The sequence below is a fragment of the Lepisosteus platostomus genome, chromosome 9 (assembly GCF_059453375.1).
Source record: "Lepisosteus platostomus isolate fLepPlt1 chromosome 9, fLepPlt1.hap1, whole genome shotgun sequence".
In the NCBI taxonomy this organism is placed as follows: Eukaryota; Metazoa; Chordata; class Actinopteri; order Semionotiformes; family Lepisosteidae; genus Lepisosteus; species Lepisosteus platostomus.
The window spans coordinates 57,145,103-57,165,853 of NC_142619.1; the positions used below are offsets into that span (position 1 = coordinate 57,145,103).

The 20,751-nt window shown below is 37.7% G+C and overlaps 1 protein-coding gene across 3 annotated transcripts in view; it reads right to left on the minus strand.

The window, feature by feature from the left end:
* sox5 (SRY-box transcription factor 5) overlaps positions 1–20,751 on the minus strand; it is a 335,228-nt gene that overhangs the window by 258,955 nt on the left and 55,522 nt on the right. For all 3 annotated transcript variants that reach the window (XM_088645796.1, XM_088645794.1, XM_088645793.1), the window contains one exon: positions 18,587–18,651. The gene's annotated coding sequence lies outside the window, so the exon portion shown is untranslated. The remainder of the gene's footprint in view (positions 1–18,586; positions 18,652–20,751) is intronic.

A 20,751-nucleotide genomic window follows, 5' to 3' on the forward strand; every position in this document is an offset into this window, starting at 1 on the left:
AGTAATTTCCTTCCATTGATAAATCAAGGATAACAAATAGGGAAAAAAAAAGAATTACACAATTCAGTTTCACTGACCCTGGAGCCTTTCTTTAAAACAAGAAAACAATGTACTTTGAATTGTTAAAGGTGGAAAAAAAACTGAAAAGCCTTATTATAATTTATAGTAGCAGCACAAGTACTAATTTATAAGGCTGGTGCTTTTATCCAAAGTGACTTTGACATGTATACGGATTTTACTTTGCTGGAGCAATGTCAGTGAAATCGAACGGACAAGCATGACTACCTACTACCCCCATCCTCCGAGATCTCAGAAGCCAAGTGAGGACGGGTCTGGTCAGTTTGCAATCCAAAAGCCCACTATGTATCCAATGTTAATATGACATAAACCATACTGTATAGATATTCTGTACGCATGCATTTATCTATATCATCATCTTCAGCCTGTGCTGACCCACTAATAGCTGTAGGCCTTCACTGAATGCTTCAACAAACTTTTATTTCAAGCTACCATCCAGTTTAGACATGGTATACATACATTCTTTACCTAGTGCAGTAAAACCTAGTAAATGTTAAATTATTATTGATATTAATGAATGTCCAAAAATGCATATTACAAATATCTCCAATTCAGAAGAGCTGGGATCAATTTTCTCTCCCCGCCGACAATACTTCCCCGTGATCTTTCTTCCACTGACGGCAGCACGCACAGCTGGTGAACAGCTCTGTGCTGTGCTGCTCCAGCCTGTGCTTCAGTTTTATCTTATTGTAAATCTTCTATTACAGGGCCTTTTGATGTTTCAATCTGTGGCAAGTCCTTCCAAACTGCACAAATGCGTCTTGCAGTTTCTTCCCAGTTTTCCATGATAAATGAAAGCCCAAGTGTCCGTTAGGTTTCACCAACTCAGGACTCAGGCCACACTCATTTCGTATTCACCCCAATCTGTTTTAGAAAGGGATACTGGGGGGAGTGCTGGGAAGGGGAGGGGGCGGTGAGGACCATCAAAGGTCCATCCACAACGGACCTCATTATAACACAAACCACCCGATTTTCATTTCATTTGTGGATTCTCTCTAACTGCCTTTCTTCCCCCTCCTTTCTAGAAAGGACGTCAGTTGTAAACAAAGACCCGCCAAAGCCCTAATTAAATAGATGAACTGTATTAACATAACCTGAAAGCCCTGTCCAATTTTTTTTTTTATGATCCAACCAGTGAGACCAAATATGGGCAGTTTAATTACCATTTGGACCCAAAGCCTTTGCCTTTGATATGGAAATCCCACTTCAACTCCAGCCCCCAGTCTCTTTTCACTCTTCCCTTGTCTTCCAGTCTCCGACATGAATTTTAAATAGTCTTGTCAACACCTGATAGTGAAAGCTATCAGGGTAATGTGACCAAGGAGGGGATGGGGCGGGGGTTGGGACTGAGGGGTACAACACACAGAATGAACTATGTGTGTTGCGGGAGGGGGGGCACTACTGCATATAAGTGACCGGATTACAGGAGTCCCCTTTCTTCCTGCCCTCATTGTACACAAGGCCCCCTTAGATAAAAACGAATGAAAGCTGTCATGTACAGTTATCCTGCTATTGTCATCTGCTTATTGCATGACTCCCGGCTTTGCTTTAATTATTAATTGCACTTGTCAACTATCATTAATTCCTCTTTAGCATCCCTGTCTTGGAGTAATTAGACAGAATGGCCCTGCTGCTCTCATTGTTTCGAGAGCCACTAAAATAGTCTGACGGGCTTTTGTTTTGGATTTGAATTAGCACAATCCAGTTCATCGCTCTTAACACTTTTTTAGCAAAGGGCTTGCCTTGCTCTCACTCTAAGCGAATTGGCAAACACGAAAAAAAAAATCCATATTTTTAAAGCCATCAAGTAAAGTATAGATATAGATATGTTTAATTGCTGAGAACACACTAAAAACAAAATACGCTACATAAAAGCACCTGGGTTTAAAGATGTGTACATACAGAAAAATATACCATATGGACAAAAGACCACAAGACATTAAGTCTAAATTAATTCCTTTCACATGTAAAAATCTTGTACAATAATTGCCAGTCTAGTAAGGATGATTTTTCAGCTTCATCTTGCTCGTGATAGAACACAGAAACAAAAATGGCTTTATAAAACACTGCCCGTGGAAAAAAAAGGTGTTAAGCATACGAGTCTGTTAATGTCTACATGGATTGGTCCTACTCATGGGTTTATTTATCTTTGAATTACATAGCCAAACATGTTGAAAGAGAATTTAGTACATAAGAAATAGACAGCAGATCTTAAAACACTCCAGATGGATGAACTAACCCATTGTTTCCCCATACCCTCAAATGTCATATGCTATCCCATCTGCAAAAGCATCCAACTGCCTTTAACCCTTTCAAGGTATCTACAGGGGCTATACAAAGTGATACGTGCCCTCTGTATCAGTCTGACATTTGATAGCTAGTTATCAGATGTATTTTGCTTCTGATCCTACATTTTGAAGATATGAAAACAGAAAATATTTTTTTAAATGCCGCAGCCTCTACTCATTGCAGTCAATGCAACCTAATAAAATTAATTTTCTTTATCTGGATTTAATTCCAATTGCAAGCAAACTACAACAGACTTGCGTTTTCTGTGGTAGCTAGGTGCCTGACATTGCCTGTATTCCCAATATCGTGTATAATCAGAACACCCCACCTTAGATCCTCCTGTTCTCCTCCCTTAAACAAGTATTCTTAAGTGTATTAGTATGAGTAATGGAGAGCAAGCTGGGGTTTGCGAAAAGACACATTCCTAATGCAAGAAATTGTATATGGCTAATAAAGTGAACTTATCTTAGTATGTATAATATCGTTTAAAGTATTATGAAAACAGGAATGGAGCAAATACACTATACAAAATAGATCAAATAAAATGTAATAATAATAAAATGGGAGGAACAAAGCAGATGCATAGCTCTCACGAATAGCCTTCTCTCTGTCCCTAATAGCATGAAGCGAAGATTCATTCTTGCCATGCATATATGCCAAACTGGTCACCATCATCCCACCCGGGGCCAGCTCTAAGCGAACTAAGATAAGATCACTTTATTAGCCATATACAATTTCTTGCATTAGGAATTCATCTTTTGCATACCCCAGCTTGCTCTCCATGAGACACACAGGCACACAGATGGGGAGAGAGAAAGTTGGGGTCAGAGCACAGGGTCAGCCATTTATATGGCACCCCTGGAGCAGTTGGGGTTTAAGGGCCTTGCTCAGGGGCCCAACGGAGTAGCATTCCTCTGCCGGCTGCGGGATTTGAGCCGGCAACCTTCCTGCCACAGGCGCAGATCCTTAGCCACCACCCCACCCTAGGTGACTGTTCAAGTAGTAGTTCAAGTAGGTAGCTGCATCAGCAGGCGTAGGCTGCACAGGAACAAGTAAAGGTCACCCGAAGAAGGCTCCACGGCCGAAACGTTGTTTCTTTTCTTCTCTTCTCAGCATGGAATACACCTTCACTTGTTCCCGAACTAGATGACTGCCTAGGGCCCCGAGGTTGCCAGGGGGCCCCCTCGATGTGTACTGTCACATTCAAATGTGAGAGAACAAATTCACTATAATGGCTCCTTCTGCTGCTGCTGTGGATCATCCTACTCGAAGCCCAGTCAACACCTGACCAATCAGAATCGAGGACATAGTATGTTTCTCAAGCACAGAATGAAAAAGCAGGATAAGCGATCTCAAAACAGAACGCCAAAGGAAGTCACCATAATAATGCATTTGTAGTTCATTTGGTTAGGAGTCTGTCAGATCCATGCACCTATCGATCGGTAGAAGTGCCACATTTTTAAGGTAGCAAACACATACTGTAGACTACTTGAACTGTTTAAGTAAAAGTTAACAAAGCGTGAAAGTGAATGTACAGTACAAAATAATGTTCAGCGATTATATGAAATCAGCATTAAAATGTATTGTTTTCCTTGCAGTGTCCACTGCAATTCATTAAATAGGGGTTTGTAGCCCTTCGGATCGCAGTCAGTCTCCCAGTAACAGCAACAGTAACAGAGAGCAGTTTTTCAGAGCTCAAGTTGATTAAAACATACCTGAGGTCAGTCATGGCACAAAACCATGTCAGTGGGCAGGCCATCATAAGCATCAATCACATAGTGGGCCGACTGCTATCTTATGAAGATATAATGATGATATCCTCCCAAAAATCCAGTCGAATTGATTTACAGAATGTTCTTTTTAAAAAACTTTCCCATCTGCTTAGCCTTACTGATCTTACCTCCCCTGCTATTGAGTGCATTGACTTCTTCCTTGAATGTATATTTATTTCTACAATTCCTTTCTACAACGGTTTCAATGCAGTAATTTGCAAGTTCTGATTTGTTCTAATTTTGAAGTAACAGAGATCCTGCTTATCACTATTGTTATTAACGTTCCTATTTATTACTATCAGTGCTAACGTACATGCTGTCCTTGTATCTGTGCTTCTTGTTCTTGTTTATTAAATTATTACGTGATCTTCAAAGCAGGTTAATACAAGTTTTCTAGTTATGTAGTTAATTTATTTAATGGTTCTAAGTAGTAAAATATGGTTGTGCTGGGAGCTGATAGTAACAGTGTCTGTGCAGTTGTGACCTGGAAGGGCCCCTTTCTAAAGTCTTGCCTAGGGCCCAAAAAAGCTAGGGCCGGCCCTGAACCCACCCCTTAACTTACTCAAAATCTTGATTTCTAACTCCAAATCAGGCACTTTTCTTGACTTCTTTTCCCCTTCATACCTGTTTCTTTACCCTTTCATACCCGTTTACAGTTTACAAGCCCTATTGAGGGTGATGTCGCAGGATAAAGAAAACACAGATAAAGAAACCACCAGCATGCTGTAGGCTCTGTAACTAGCTCCCAAAGCATAGCTCAGTTGCGTGCCATCCCAGGAAATGTCCCACATTGTTTGTTTTTCATTTATTTTTTCTTCAATGACGGTGTACAAACGGATTTGCCCAAAAATATTTTGCGAAAAACACAAGCCTACTGTGATCTAATGGTAAGTAAACAAATGGTAACAAATACACACAATTTAAAAAGAAAAAAATATTTTATCTTTCTTACACTCTCCTTGTATTGGGTAATGCCGGGTGTATTACAGCATGCATTGATAGAAACTGATAGAAAGATCACTCCACTCTCCTAACAGACTGACAAGGGTCTCTAAAGTCACTTATAATCACATTCAATTATAATGTAAAATAATGAAGATGAGCACAAGGGCATTAGAAAGAGGCATGCTTTCAAACATATACAAATGCATTACGCGTGATTGTTATATAAACAGAGAATCACATATTTGGCAAATTAAAATCCCGAAATACAGCATAACATCCCAGTCAATAAGATGAGCACAAAAAGAAGTTCAAATAATTAACATCCCCCGTTTCAGTGTGCACCCATGAGTATTGTTTTAAAGTAGTTACTTTGTGTATACCATCTACTCTAATAATTTGAGAAGTTTTGTTGTGCTTAATTGGCTTAATTGATTAAAATATATGCAGGGTTTTAATGGATGGTCTTAGAGTAATACAATTACCTTAATTTCTTTGTTCAAAGTCTCCAAGGGTTATAAATTGAATTAATTCACATGAGAATTTCACCCATTTAGTTTGAACAATATTCTCAAAACTGCATTACAAAAGTGCATTAAACTCGCCTTCCATGAACAAAGTTTTCCTTGTTTACCCATGAGATCCCTAAACACCTAATTCCAACAAAAAGGATCTTGTATTCTAATAATATACATATATTTCCGATAACTCAATACTAAACAAATCATGCATCCTGGTAATAAATGCAAAGACTTTATTAAATTCATATTTCAATACTGTAGCTATATGGAAGAACAAAGCTTGAATTCTTTTTGTCACCAAAAGGTTGATATGAACGCATTATATTATTGATATAATGGTTGATAGTGCGGTTGTTCTCACCTTCATTAATTCTATCAAGTGTTTTATTTTCATAAACCTTGTTAAATGGCACTAAGTAATTATACAAATATTACCTGTAACAGGATTATCATCAATATCCCTACTGGCTATTTGTGCAACAATGCAATGCCCACTTAAGAATTAAATGTGTTACACATAAATCCATGCCTTCTGTCTAACTATAAGTGAAGATCTTTTTTTTTCCACATTTTGACATGTTCATTCTTTAACTGTTGGAAACAAATTTGGTTTTCCTTTTCTAATGCGGGTCAATATTAACTTTACAATCATAATCCCAAACTGATTTTACACAACAGTAATATGAAGAATGTCAAAATTGAATAGTGTTGATAGCTCTTCTTCTTTGCAAATTAAAAGCATGACTTCTGTAATGCTTCTGATTGGATATACTATATCTACTCTCTTTAACAGATATCAATCAGTGTTTTAATACTGGTAAATATTTTTCTTTCATTTTATTCAGATCACTCCATACATTAAAATGTAATGTACAAAACAATGGACAGCATATTTCCAGCAAACCAAAATTGAGTCTCACAAGTATCCACCACTAAATATATTGAATAACAGCTGTAATTTCAATGTGAATAATGGTCAGTTTGATGAAAACTAATGAAATGTGTTTTTACATGTAGTGATTTTCTGTAAATATCTTCATAACTACTTCTGAAAGAAATATTTTTACAGTCCCTTAGAGAGATCTTTGGATTAAAGACATCTACAGCTGACACACAGCGTGATGACGTTAATCATATTTATCTATAATAATAACATGCATGATCATACATATCTACAGATATTTGCAAAGCATTAATTCCTCAGTAACTCCACAGTAGAAAATGGACAAAGATACATTTACTTCATACTGAAATGATGAAGTCTGTCATTTGACTTTACAGCACAACAAGGTATTTAGGATTCAGTTGTTGGGATTTACCGTATTGCCAAGTAAATCTGTCTGGAGAGAGTCTAACTTTGTTTTTACAAAGACATTAGCTATATAACAATATACATCCAAAACACATTTCACCATAAGTTTCATTTATGTGTAAAAATGCAAGTAGGATCAGGTTCAAACAGAAATGATCTACTGAACACAAACACAAAATTCTATTTTGAGTCTTGTGGTTCACTTTTAAGCGCAAGAATATCTATGAAAATCTAACAAAAATTTATGAAGGACAAAACTCAGTTTTGTTAATGCTGTAATAGCAGTAGTGGGTTCCCAAACAGTCCTGCAGGGCCATGGGCTCTTAATTATATAATTGGACTAATTATTGGCTTAATTGAAGCAGTTTAACCGATTTTCCCAGCTCCTTGGATGCTGAAGATTTAAAGAGACTATAAAACCTATAGGAATGCAGTCCTCCAGGACTGGAAATGGGAACCCCTGCTCTATAGGGGACTGTTTCTCACAGTTAACAGGATACAGCACAAGCAAGTTTCATGTGTAATTATTCACAATGATAGCTAATTATGTTGATTGCATCCCTCATTTTAATAATCCATTTTACTATTACAGTGGGCATCTGGGGGTCTTTGGATATCTCTATCTGATGGAGATCTGAAGGCAATAAAATGCACAATGTGAACTTGGACATTTCGTATGCAACGTCTTTGGATATTTCATGAATTTCTGTGTTTTTTTTTAAAGAACCGCCGCTGTGGACTGATCAGTATGATGGATTTCAGTGAGGTTTAAACCCCAGAAGATGTTATAAAATGTTAGAAAAAAATGATCTAATGTGCTCACCGTAGTTTAATAAATACATTATTTTTGGACATCATCTTCCCCTTTTCTTCCCTCTGCTGTTTCATACTACTTTTAGCCTGAAAGGTCTCCAGGAAGGAGAAATTTAGAAGGCGATGTGATGCTCCTTCCTCATTCGCCAGCATACTTTCAAGAACGTCCCACGTAAATGACACTAATCTATTCAATTCTTTAAAAAGAAAAACATCTGAGCTCTGTTGTGTTTTTAGAAATATGTTAATGTGTATTAGTAATACGTGAATAGTTAACACAGGCTTTGTCTTTAATTTGATTTAATTGATTGAAACTTCACAGCATTTTTTGTATTATTAAAGGGCAGGAAAATAACCACTAAAGAAAATGAACTTTCCAGCGCATAGCTACTGTACTGTAGGTAGATTTATGTAAACAAAAGCTGTGGAGACTAACACTATTCGCTCCACAACACTAAGAAATGAAAGTACACAAGGGGCACGAGAGTACGGACTTGCTTAACTTAGCTATCAGGAAGGACCTGAGCTGAAGGTGTCCATGAAAACATTAATTTTAGAAAGGAACAACATGGGAAGAATATCGACCACCTACCGCAAGACCGCAAGTCTGACAGGGATTTCTGCCACAGTATGGATTATGAGAAGCTGCATTATGTTTCATTAATGCTTAAAACCCGACAAGTTGATTTTTTTTTTCTGCTACAGTTGAAGATGTTGTTCATTCAGCTTTTAAGTTAAATATTTTTGGGGGGGGGGGGGTTGAAATTAGATGAAACCGGGAATTCACTGATCTTTTCTTGTCCCGCGCCGAAAACAATTTTCGACCTTTGCATTGATCAACACCGAGGAACGGTTTTGTATACTATGTAGGAAACAGAGTTACACAGGTTGTGTTGAAGTGGATGTGTTTGTTCTTGGTGAAGGAATGTGTTATGGTTTCAAATGAAAAAAAAAATTGGCCTTTGGCTGAAAAGCTCCTTCCTAGGCCTTGGTCCATTCATTGCTCTTTAGTGCCAATATTCCAGCACTCTAAATAAACACTTTAAACTGAATATATTCAAGTGAAGTGCCTTCTCTTGTCAATAGAACAATATGTAATGGGAAGCTGAAATAACAGGAGGAAGATTGTAGATTGCATGCAGTCTCAATCAAGGTTGTACATACTGTAGCAGGGAACAGATTAATATAATTCGTCTTGTAGATCTTTTTGCAATAGCTTAGATTAGTTGCCTATGCAATTACTAGCACCAATATTTTCAGCACTAATATTTTCATTTTTTAATTTAGCATTTTTACTGAAGGCCTCTTAATGTATTGGAATCATGAAAATCTCAATTGTAATTCTTCATTCTCAGTTAGCAGGTACCTCCTATCAGCCGAGCAGTAGATACTATAGACTAGTATCCAATCCTGATCCTAGAAGGGTGGGGTGTCTGCAGGTTTTTATTGAAATTCAGCTCTTAACAAGATACAGTAAGTCAACTTGTTACTAGATTAATTGAACTGATTTAACAGTGTTCTCAGCTTGACAAAAAGCTAAAAATGCTTATTTTTCTACCTTGCTTTTAAAACTTCTATTTTAAGGAGGTTTGACTGGGAAGTATCAAAGCAATAAGCACAGATCAATTCCATGCTGAAAAGTAAACATGTGACAACATCCATAGCAGAAACATTATTCCACTTTCCTTTTCTTTATGGAATTTTAAAGGATAATAATAAAATGCACGATCATACATATCTACAGATATAAGCAAAGCATTTATTCCTCGGTAACTGCACAGTAGAAAATGGACTATTAGACAAAGATACATTTACTGTACTTCATACTGAAATTATGAAGTCTGTCTTTTGACTTTACAGCACAACAAGGTATTTAGGATACAACTGCGTATTATGCTAAGGAGGTGAACATGAAAACTAAAAATGCCTCATCCCAGCATGGATTAAGGCCTCAGTGCAGGTCCTTATCAAAGAGGCGCGGAGGGGCCAAAAATTGTATAAACTACTATTTGAATGCATGACTCTTCTGTATACTAATGTTGATTGTAATGCTACATAATTTACAACATATTTACATCATTACAAAAAGCGTAAACATGGTATTTGTTAATACGTACTAACGAGCCGACATCTGTATACTCTCAGTGGGGAAAGAAGAAAGATATTTTGCTTTGCTTAAAACATCTGCAAATGCACCGTTGATCAATGTTTAAGTGTTTAGAATATCAGCACTTACAAATATTTTGTAAACATGTTAGAATAAAGTTAAATAGTGCAGACACATTGTAGATAATTGTGACGTTTGTGTACTATATGGTAGAAGTATTTTGCAAAGTCATCCAAATTGTCATAGAACAAATAGTGTTATTTAAGGAAGCTCCTTCTGGGGTAGCAGCTGTCTGGATGAGTCAATCGTTTGGAACTCTTCCCCACTATACTGTACCTTATTTTATCACAGCAGGCTTTTTATACTTTTGATAGCTAAAGCATACAGGAAATTTACAGTTAACAAAGGCTATAGAAGTCAAAAGGTCATTGTATCAAAAACAGACTCATAAGTACCATGGTATCAGACCACAGAATGGTTGCTATAGTTTCTCCATGTTAGAAAAAAGAGAAAAATCTACAGTAGCTCAGTCTGCAAAACCTGTAAACTTGTGAGATAAATGATTTAGTGAACTCATACAGTGCCCTCCAAAAGCATGGGGAGAGCAAAGTTAAAAATGTTATTTTTGCCTTATAGTCAAACTCCTTTGATCACAGGAGAAAATACAGTTTATTGGGGGGGGGGGGGGGAATTGCATGCATACGTGATCATATTAGAGCAAAAATATAATTTATGTTAAACCAAAATCATCAGAATTTACAGAATTCTTTCAATGTGACATTAGTCATTTCAAACAACCCTATACATTGGAACACATTCACAGCAAATATCAGTGGAAAAGTCACTATTTGTTTGAACATTCCCTTTAAGGCAATAACTGCCTGAAGTCTGCAACTCATTGAGGTCACCAAACTCTTTGTGTAATCATTTGAGATGCTCTGCTGCAGCCAAAACTGCAACACAGCCTGGCCACCCCTGGAACTGGCTCATTTGTCTCCATTCAAGACGTAACTAATGATGGCAGTATCAGAATGGATCTGTACGTTTACAGAAACATTTTGTCTGCTTATGTCGAGGAAAGTAGTTCCATACTTGTAGGGTGGCATTTCACCATAAAGCAGGACAATGGCCCAAAACATAAGGCCAACACAACCAAGGAGATCATCAGGAGAAAAAAAGTGAAAATTATTTTAATCTTCAGATTTAAATCTAGTAGAGTGTGCATTATACAGTACATGCAAAAAACACGCTGTTGAAGTCATAACAACCTGATAATAGGCAAGAAATCAAAGCTACAGCAAATCATCATCAATGATTCCACAAATAAATGAGTTTGGTGAGCTCAATGGGTCACACATTTCATGCAGTTATTGACTTCCATTCATATAAATCTAATGGCCCAAATTGCTTGAATGTTAAGAAAAAAAGACATCCTTACAGTTCTGTCCCAATACTTTAGGAAAGCACTGTTTATCAATACATGAGTCACTTCCCACTTAGAACGCATTCTATGACTTTAGACTCAGCTCTTCAAGGTAAACCCGTTGGTTAATAAACTCTGTGATGGCTAGCATGCAAAGGAAAGGGATGGAGATTTAAAAGGCATGTGTAGGCTGGGAAGAAGAAGGAAAACTCAGAAGCACAGCAGGAGTGTGCTGATGTGAAAATGTAAACCTTTCCTTGCAGGTCACTAGATGCGGGTACCTGTCTGATTATCAGACAGGCTCACAGCTCATTACACTGCTTACTTCTGGTTCTGCACATATTCAGGCAAACACATCTCATTTTTCTGTGCCTTGATGTTTCAGTGTTTTTCCTTCCAGGACTCTAAGGGTTATAGTAACTATATGGGTTATAGTTATTTTCTGCACTGAAAGTTACATTGTTCAGTTGTGTAAAATGAAAAGCATGACGCAGGAGTTACCAATGGTTTTAACATGCAGGTGCGCAATCTAGAGTCATGACCATGCGCACTTCTGATTACTTGAAAAAAATATTTTGAACTCTGGAACAAGTGGCTAGAAAAAGTTCTTTCGGGAAGGCAGAGGAGGGGCAAGAAAGTCCCACATTTGTACTTTGTCCTGAACACAGAAAGCCTTCTCAGCTGTCCTGCATTGTTGGTCTTCAGCACAAAAGGCACAACACATCATCCAGCTGGCCAATAGCCCAAGGAACAGGAGACGGGAGGTTAGGTCTCCAACTGGGATTGGCTCAGTGTGGATGTTGGGTTAAAACAATACTTTGGTGCTGGCTGGCTGGCTGCCTATCCAAAGGGTGGGAGAAATCGTATTTGGAGTCATGGAAACCAGATTTAGCTCCTCCTGTCGCACAGTTTTGCTGCGAGGGAGGGAGTGGAGCTCTGGTGGCATTTCTGTGAAATCAGTTTTGATATTCAGTCAAAAGCAGGGAACACCCCCGCCCCCCCCCACCCCAGTCTTGAAGAAACAGAGGGAGAATATTCTTTGGAGCATGCTGCTTTTCAACCACTTTGTTATTTGTAGTAACTCAACTATTATAAACAAATCCAGTAAACTATAGTTTAGGAGTGTAAATAAATCCATTAGATAAGACCATCTTACTGGTTATTTTGAAATGTTCACAAAGAGTGAAAGTATCTAGCTTATAGATGTTTGCCTAAAAGGTTACAATATTTCACTTCATGCAAACAGCAGCAATCCAAGTTTTTAATGTCTACTTGCACATTATTGTGAGAAAAGAATCCAATTAAAATATGTCCTTGAGTGCTCTCTTCACATTAACAGAATGTTACCACCACTTAAATGAGGAAACAATCTGAGTTTTATTGAAGTCAAGATACGGGAGCATTTTTAGCCTTGGTCAGAAGTTGACTGAATAACCTTTAATTTAGAATTTTGAAAAACCTTCTTTCTTGGGATTTTCTAAAAACCTTGAAATAGCAAAAGTCTTTTCAAATTTGTTGTTTATTGAAAACAAAACATCACAGCAGTTTCTTGGTTTCTTTAATAAAAACCTGTGCGGTAATGCCATTTAAATTTCTCTGTAAACTAGTGGAACATAGCAGTTTACTGGTTGCATTATTTCTGAAAACCAACTTCAATAAGCAAATGTGAACCCTTACATTTTATTTACACACATTGTAAATACTCAAATATAATGCAAATATGTTCAAGTGGAGAGTTGTGTCAACAGGCACTGGCTAGAAAATAAAAATTAAAGGTTGATTCCAAAAATAGAAAGGAGAACCACAACGTTTCAGCAGTAGAGCCTTGTAAGAGCCTTGTTAGCTTTGTTTTACTGACCTTAGACACCTGAAGAAGGCTCTACAGTCACAACATTGTGTTTCTCCTTTTTAATTTTCAGCATGAAATTAACATTTGCGTATTACTTTTTGGTGCATACATCTATCTTTGAAAATAAAGATGTAAGTCATTAAATCTGAAGTTAGCTTGTAAAGAATTTTTGAAAGCGAATGTTTATTTTGAAAAGTGTTTTACTTAGCACCATAGCTATACTGTATGTGGTTCAACCATTAACTAATAAGGCTTAGGCAGATGCCTTAGTATACCGAGAGACATGAGAAACATACTGTATGAGTGTTGGAGTCAGCAGCACTTGGGAACATTTTTACAGTGAAGCTTAAAGCTCTATCACAGAAGTTTTAGACTTTAAAGGTACCTTTGTATTGATTGTACTATCCTATCAAGGAGAGTGCATTAGACAATTTGGCACAAAATCCTTCCATCATTAGGAACAAATATGTTCTAGAACCCAAAACAGCGGGTGCTATTCAAAACAGAATCATTAAGTATGAATAAAAAAAGTTCAAGTTGAAATCATCATAGGATTTAGAACTCTTCTGTGACTGTGCAATGAAACTTACATACTGTAGCATGTTTGCGATGCACCTTTCTGCACCAAGCTTTTACTAGAGTTCTTTTAAGCCTGGCTTCCCGGGCTCAACAGCTCAGGAATGGCTTGGCCATGCATGTCACCTGATCTGCATCCTTCTGATTTTATCTGTGGAGATACAGTCCCTGAGATCTGAGATCTCATTGATTGTAACTTTTTTCTATGTGTATTATCTCATCCATGATGACACCCGACCACCTTGTATTTCTTCTGAAACTTTAAATGTATATCTTTAGAAAACATTTCCATAGTTACGTTTGACGCATCCATTATATTTTTCTAATAGTTTGGAAGACTCAGATGATGGTCTTTTTCTCATGGATGTTGACTAAGGCAGTTTGCAGTTTATGTACAGTATATATCATACAGGTAATAATTGCTTAGAGAATAGAGTTCACTGGAACTGATCAATGCACCAACATTTCAAGGAATAGCAAAGTTGCAGTACAACTGCAAAGAAGTAAGAGTCACCCAATGGGAGCATTAAATAAATATGGCAGAGTGATGTTTTGTACAGTGTGCAATTGTCTTTGACACTGCAAATGAAAAGCAAGCTGCAAAAAAGAGAGTTGAATCATGCAAGGCCTTGAACTGGCTGTAATCGAGAATGTGAAAAGAAGAAAAGAAGTGAGCGAGCTCTTCAATGCAAGGACTGAGGAATGGATGTTTCAAACCACAGAGGTTTTCTAACATTTTGCATGCACTAGCATTCTTTTCTACATTTCTTAAATAATTCTGCTATGAAACGTTATTTGGAAATAAAACCATCTCTAACTGTAACCACAAAAGAGTCTAAAATGACCATTTATGATCTGATCAGTAATCAAGGTTATATCCTATTGTTCAATTTGTTATTTAAGAGCTTCTGTATTAACGTATCAAAAAACTATATGACACGGGGACATTTCTGTAATAATTATTTTGCTGTCGCCTGTCCATGAAGTTTAATAAAAATATCTATGCCAGTATCCTAGCCCCTGATGATAAACTAGGGAAAATGACAGATTGAAACTATTACTTCAGGTAAAATAAGAACTATATTTCAGTTTATGCCCCTTATGATATTCTAACCAGATATTTTTATCTGGTTCAGTCTCTGCTGGAACTCGCTGAAATTGGTGTGATTCTGGGTGCAGATATGAATCTTGTCATGAATCACATATTTGGCAGCAATAAACAGAAGTAGACAGATGTCCAGACACTGGGTATGGAAGATACTGAATACTGTATGTGTTTAAACTCTCAACCAAAGAATTTACTTCAGGTATGGTGGAAGTCATGGCTGGGGTGATATAACTAACACTGGCAAAAGCAGATGGCATTCTGCAATTTACAGAAACATTTTGGCTGCCTATGTAGAACACAATTATTGCACTTTTATTGGGCAGCGTACCTATCTACATACGTAAAAAACAGAAAAAGGGGGAAAATCTTAGACAGGCTAAGTCAATCTTCAAATTTACATGCAGAAACAAAGTCTGAAGTGACTGAAGTCATAACACCCACGAGACTTTTAAAATACTTAAAAGGAATGTATCCCAATATTTATGGTCATTTGAAATCACTGGGTTGAACACAAAAAATGTTTTTGTTCTAATATGACCAAATGTATTTACCCAAACAAACATGTATTACGTTTTCTGATAATTCATATTAATCTCATTTTCAGAAATACAAAATACTTACATTGTCAATAGCTATTTACTATTTCTACTATTATTTTCAAAAACAGTAATAACGGGCAATTTCCTTTGCTCTTCTCCACTTTGGAGATATGAACAAATTCACATTGTAGCAGTTAATAATTTAATAATGATGGTCTTATCTTGCTCATAGACATATAATAGCAATACAAGCTCCTGTGCTCTTCTTTCAGTTTTTACCTACAACTTTTTCTGCAATGCTTGGACCTCGAGCGGTGAGGCTCATATACCCAATATGCAATCCAATGGATTTCAGAAATTAAATCAAGGGGATTGGTCTCTATTTATGTTTCTTGTATTACAGGCTTCTTACAAACCTTGAGAAGGTATTACTATTTGGAATAAAGATTTGAATGTTACACATTAAGACATTTCAGTGACATCGTAGTTTAAGAGTTGCAAAACAGCACTTTATAAATGCATACTAAACTAGCTGTTAACACAACATTGGCAATTCAGAAACTGTATACAAAACAATCTGAGCTTTGTTATTACAAACTGCACAAAGTGCAGGAAAATAGTTTTTGAAGCAGATGCACTGACATTTTATTGAACAGATATGACATAAGTAGGTAAATTCATTATAGTGATTAACATTTGTACTCAACAGGGATGATTAATAGTGGGCACTGCTGTGAAAGACACAAACTAGTAGTTTATACGCCCACTGGAGGAAACAAAGTTGTTCATCTGTGATAGGCGCTTTGTGTCAGGTTGCAGAAGGTGTCTCGTGGAATTCTCCCCATTTCTTTTTAAGACCTGAATCTCCGAGCCCTAGATGCCACACATCACCTCAGCTCATCCCATGCATGTTCAATGGGCAGCAATTTCACATTCTCATCTTGAGAGAAAGCCTCTGTTCCTCAAGGAGCATGGGGATGTGTTTTGTCCTGCTAGAATGTTGTCACATCGGGACAAGCCAGCAGAACTGGCATCAAGTGAAGTTTCTGGTCTTGATTATCATAGCACCTTACAGTCCTGTAGTGCCTAAGCACTCCTGCCCAGACCATGACACTTGGACCTCTCCATTGATTGGTCTGTTGTGCACAACAATTAGTGTATTGTTCTGCTTGTCTGAACCACACTCACTCATATCCATCAGGGTGGTCTAGACAAAGCCTTCATTCTTCCCTAAAGAGGACTTGGCTCCACTGCTGTCCACAAGCAGTATTGCTCCAATATACAGATGGCACAAAGGCATTTTTCTGTTGATAACAGCAGCATATTGATGCCTGTTTTTTTTTTTTGCTTTCTTGATTTACACTAGGTTTGATATTCATCAGGTTAAATCACCTGTACCCAATTAACTCTCTCACTAATTAGGCACTTTATTTCTTGTGCAACAAAGTCAACTGAGCGTATCTCGGTCAGTTATGAATAATTAATCAAAATAATGCAAAGAACTTTTAATCTGCACCCAAAACCTTTCTACTTTATTGTTCTAAAAACACACATTCATAATTAATGATACACTTAATACTATTCATACATTTTATTACTCATCAGGTGCCAGCTGCTATTATGTTATTAAAACTAAAGTTAATGTTTTGTTAATCTGTTCTACAAAGAACTTCCGTGTAGAGTAGTATCTCCAACCCCTAATCTAAAAAATTACCAAAACATTTTTGGACAATATATACTGATGGAAAAAGAAACACAACATTTTCTGGAATTAGAATACTATAATTATAGCTCATGTACTTTCACAAAAAGTTGTCAATTTGTTTTAAGCCCTCTTGCTAGCAATACAGCTTGTGCAGTGAGGCACTGCAATTTGCCACTCACACAAAAGCTCGCTAAGTGCACTTTTACCCAACGAGGTCCAGGTGGAACAATGCCTGATCAGGTCACCTTTAAAAAGGCCTTAATTCAAAGCTTAGGTCACTGCAAGAAAAAGGCCACACTGAGTCAGTTTTCTGTGCATATGCCTTGAATGTCACCAGAAGCAAGGGAGAGGGCCATTGGCATGCTACAGGCAGGCATGTCATGTGTCAGTGTTGCCAGACACTATGGAGTAAGCCGCTCCACTGCGTCCCAACTGCAGAGAAGGTTTCAGCAGACTGGCAGGACAGATGACCGTCCAAGATCCAGTTGCCCTCGAGTGACCACAGCAGAGCAGGACCGACACATCAGACTGGTCCGTCTGAGAGGTCTTATCAGATCTGCCATCCGTACTGCTGCTGAAGCTGCCGGCAGACCCAGTGCCCATATCAGTGACAGGACAGTGAGGCTCAATGCTGCTGGCCTTAGAGCCTTAGAGCAAGGCGACCTGTCAGAGGCCCTCTGCTCACACCTCATAGACGTCACACCTACTGGCTCGGGCCAGACAGAGGCTGCGATGGACTCGTCAGCATTGGCATCAGGTCCTCTTCACAGATGAGTCACTCTTCAGCCTGTTCCACGCAGACGGGAGGGCCAGAGTGTGGAGGAGGAGGTGTTGCGTTTCTTTTTTCCATCAGTATATATTCAGCTCCCAAAAATTCTAATCAATGACTGATTAACTTAAATTTCCTTTTGCTATTATGCTATAATATGAAACTTCTCTTTAGTTCTCTATGAATACTCTGTCCATAGGGTAAAATGGACTCCCTTTTACACATTCAGGAATTATTGTTATATATTTATGTATTGTATGTTTTATCCTCTAGTCTTAAAATGATTATTCCTTGCTCTTCTAAACTTCTAAAACCTCACATAATTAATCTTATGGAGAAAAAAAATGCTAGTGAGAAATGATTATCTTGGATGTTAAGACATGGACAGTTCTAGAACACAAGAATGAGGTGTGTAACATCACACTTCCTCTGACATCATTGGATCCTGTCATGTCTTGAGATTACACTGTATATAAGGAACTGCTTATTTGCTTGGCTGAATGGTGTCAGGGTTAGGGATAGTGATGGGGCTTGCACTGCTGCTGCAAATCCTTACTGCATGATACTTGTCTACCAAATTAAATTATTAGGCATTGTTTCATTTCAAACTGGTGGGGTGCCCACCAATGATAGCGATAATGAAGAGGATTGAGGGAAGTGGGGGACAATGTTGAAGTTTCCAAAACAATTTTAATTGACCACCAGTTATTATTGTAAAGTTTCCATGAGTACTGATTAGATAAAAGAATGTATATGACCTGGAAGAGAGCAAAAACTACTTACCTACAATTGTACAGACTGATAATACTGGACTTTGGACTGAAAACCCATCTGCATGAATTTGAAAGCTGAAAAAAATCAAATAAAAAAAAGCTCAATTAAATAATAAATTAACAGTTTGAAGATACTTATATCACGGAGCTAATTCATTTTCCATTTATAAGTACATAGACTCTTCAATATGTAAATAACAAGAAAATGGTGTTCCGTTTCAATCAGTGACTTGCGTGTAAGCAGAAGAAGAGAATCTGCAGAAAGCTTTGCCGGATTTTTAATAGATACACTCTAGGAATCTGATTTTTACTACAAGGGTTATTGTGGTACTCAGGATCAAGAAGGTTAAACAACCATGCAACTTCAGGGGTAGACAAGTTACCTTCTGAGTTTTCAACAGAGGCATGGTATAAAACCAGCCCACTTCTGCTTCAAAAATATTTCATTGTTTAATAGAAAATAAATGTGCTTGCGGAGGGGGGAAGAGTCACTTGAAAAGCGAATAATTTATCCCTTATTCAGTGAAGTATCATAGAGCGTGCCCACTAGGTCAAGCACCTCCCATTTCAATGATATCACCTGCAAAATCTGGGTTTGCTGGCAGCCGCCCCGGTGCAGCAAAAAATCCACTCATCTCTCTGTAGCAACAGCCTATTGCTATTTATTACAATTTAAAAAGGTCACCATTTTCTCTGGCTAAGCGCCCCATGCTATTGATAATTTTATGCATAAACAAATGGCAAATTTGCGCCACATAAATATGTATTAGCAATTATTTTTTTTTCTCTTAGGCAATGCCAGCCGCATGCAAATCCCCCCACACACGCACACACACACCAACCCACTCGCTGAGGCTGGTGGCTTTTGTGTTGCTGCTCCTCTTGAGCGGCTCAACAAAAGCAGCACAATGAGCAGTTTAAAAGATTGGCTGTCAATAGGTGATGCAAATGCGCGGCAAATGACAAGAAACCTGCTCAAGGATGGCACAGTGGAAGGGAATAACCGGGCAAGGCATCGTCGTTAGCATTATTTATTTATTTTTCTTAATTATCCAGCGCCTGAAGTACTCTTGACATGCTAACAGACGGGGCCGGTGCTAAATATTGGGCGACCGATGGGAACGTGGAAATGTACAAACGGGGAATAAAAAGTGACCCCAAAAAGAAGGTGAAACACCAAAATGTTTCCAGAAATCGCTAACACAACTTTTTTCTCTGACCTGCACGATTTGTGCAGCTGCTTTTCCACAATGTGACCGCTTGTCGATGAAAGATATCCGAAACAGGTTTGCGTTGAGAAACTGACTTCATATGAGAATCAATAACCGTGTAAAAGCATTCAGAGGGCGATACTTCATAAAAGCCATTTGGACTTCTGATGTCACCCTTAATTTCATACAACAGGTCTCTGAAGAGAAGCAGGTCAACCTTTGTTGTGACAGATAACCAGCAATGATAATGAACAAGCAGTAATGCAGAGCTGTTAAGCTCAATTTCAGCTAACTTGTAACACACAAATATAGAATATTACTAAATAACCTCAGTAATGCCGCTGACAGGTTCACTTTTTAAGCTGGTATACATAATCTTAAAAATATTTTTGTTGTTATACTGTATAGTTGATGTCTTTATCTAGGAAGATTTACTTTCAAAACAGTTACAGAGCTGTAAGGCAATCATGATGTTCGCACTACATAGAACATGCGGCAAAATGCTTAGTGTTTAACCTAAAGTGATCACACATTCCAGGTCAAGATAGAGCACATGTGTTGTGGGATAATGACACTCAAGAGAAAACATACAAAGTAAAAATTCAATGAAAGGAGCATAAAAGATGATCTTCTATCTGAAATCATGAAAACTAAGAAAGATAATACCTTTACCTTAGTGCTGTGTATGAAGGTATTTCATAAACCTCCCACAAACAAGAGTTCTATGTCTCACCATGTCAATCTCTAAACCTTTAGAAGTTAAAGCTAAGATGAATTAAAAGCATTGACATGGTTCATGAATACTCCTCACAATCCTTCAGGTCTGGTTAAGCAACTGTTATTGCTACAACAGCTGAAAAACTGTAATTTCTTTCTCATACTGCACTTCATATCTAAACTGTACATGCAGCTCTACAGCAGAGGTTACTGAAGATACTAGCACTTTCTTCTTCTCATCTCTTTC